Source organism: Malus domestica, chromosome 17 (genome assembly GCF_042453785.1).
Source record: "Malus domestica chromosome 17, GDT2T_hap1".
Lineage (NCBI taxonomy): Eukaryota > Viridiplantae > Streptophyta > Magnoliopsida > Rosales > Rosaceae > Malus > Malus domestica.
Window position 1 is genome coordinate 30,366,871 of NC_091677.1, and position 2,220 is coordinate 30,369,090.

Here is a 2,220-nt window from a genome sequence, read left to right on the forward strand (position 1 = left end):
GACCTATCTTCGTGAGTGCGCTGCTAAGTGCGGACGAGGTAGACGAGTATTACCAACTGTTATCAGAGTACAAAGACGTCTTTGCTTGGACTTACAAGGAAATGCCCGGCCTTGACCCTGTCATCGCTGTACATCATCTTGCAGTTAAGCCTGGAACGAGACCGATAAAGCAAACTCAAAGGCGCTATCGATCCGAGCTCATTCCACAAATCGAGGTAGAGATTGACAAGCTAATCGAAGCAGGCTTCATTCGAGAGGTGCAATACCCCAAGTGGATCTCCAACATCGTCATCGTCCTTAAGAAATCTGGATAAATACGTGTTTGTGTAGACTTTCGGGACCTCAATGACGCTTGCCCGAAAGATGACTTTCCCTTGCCGATCATCGAAATCATGGTGGACGCAACCACTGGCCATGAGGCACTGTCATTTATGGACGGCTCTTCTGGATACAATCAAATTCGTATGGCTCTCGAAGATGAGGAACTAACAGCATTCCGCACTCCAAAAGGTATCTACTGCTACAAGGTGATGCCCTTTGGTCTAAAGAACGCTGGAGCCACATATCAGCGAGCAATGCAGAAAATCTTCAATGACATGCTACACAAAAATGTAGAATGTTATGTAGACGACGTGGTGGTCAAAACAAAGAAAAGATCAGATCACTTGAAGGATTTGCGAGTAGTGTTCGAAAGGCTGCGAAAATACAACCTCAAGATGAACCCGTTAAAGTGTGCATTTGGCGTCACCTCTGGAAAGTTTCTCGGCTTCGTTGTCAAGCACTGTGGCATTGAAGTGGACCAATCAAAGATCAAGGCCATTCAAAACATGCCCGAGCCAAGAAACCTGCACGAGCTAAAAAGTCTACAAGGACGACTAGCCTTCATCAGACGCTTCATCTCCAACCTTGCAAGGCGTTGTCAACCGTTTAGTCGACTCATGAAAAAGGATGTCCCGTTCGTATGGGACGAAGCGTGCCACAATGCTTTTGAAAGCATAAAAAAATATTTATCAAGTCCACCTGTCCTGGGGGCGCCTGTGCTCGGGAAACCACTCATATTGTACATCGCCGCTCAGGAAAGTTCAGTGGGAGCACTCTTGGCACAGGAAAATGAATTCCAGAAAGAATGAGCGCTTTACTACTTGAGTCGAACACTCACCGGTGCTGAGTTGAACTACTCCCCAATAGAAAAAATGTGCCTTGCCTTGGTGTTTGCCATCCAGAAGCTCAGACATTACATGCATGCTTACACCATCCACTTGGTTGCTAAAGCTGACCCGGTTAAATACGTCATGTCCAAGCCAGTTTTGACAGGGCGACTAGCTAAATGGGCGTTGATTCTCAATCAATACGAGATCATTTACGTCCCAGCTAAAGCCGTCAAGGGACAAGCATTAGCGGACTTCCTTGCCGATCATCCAATCTCAGCCGATTGGAAAATCTCAGACGACTTGCCTGACGAGGAGGTATTCTACATTGACATATTCCCGAGATGGACGATGTTCTTCGACGGATCCGCACGAGCAGACGGAGCGGGGGCAGGAGTAGTATTCATGTCGCCACAAAGGAAAATACTACCTTATTCATTCCAACTAAGCGAATTATGCTCCAACAACGTCGCTGAGTACCAAGCACTAATCATCGGGCTCCAAATGGCGATCAACATGGAAATCACAACCCTTGAGGTATATGGCGACTCCAAGCTCATAATTAGTCAACTCTTGACTGAATACGAGGTGAGGAAAGATGATCTCGTTCCGTACTTCCGACTGGCAACTCAGCTGCTACAAAAGTTCGAGGCCGTAACACTAGAACATGTGCCAAGAAAAGAAAATCAAATGGCAGACGCTCTCGCTAACCTGGCCTCGAGTATGACACTAGGAGAAGACGAAGCTGCAGATGTGCCAGTTTGCCAAAGATGGGTCATCCCCCTCGCCACTGAAATGCTACTAGATGATACAAATGTCATCTCGGTACTTCCAGTCGATGTTGAAGAATGGAGACAACCATTGATTGACTACTTGGAGTATGGGAAACTTCCAAATGATCCTAGACACCGCTCTGAAATACGTCGACGAGCACCTCGCTTCCTCTACTACAAAGAAACACTCTACCGGCGCTCTTTCGAAGGAGTACTTCTGAGATGCCTAGGTGAGGAAGAAGCCAATCAAGCCATGGAAGAAGCACATTCAGGCGTGTGCGGGGCGCATCAATCTGGAC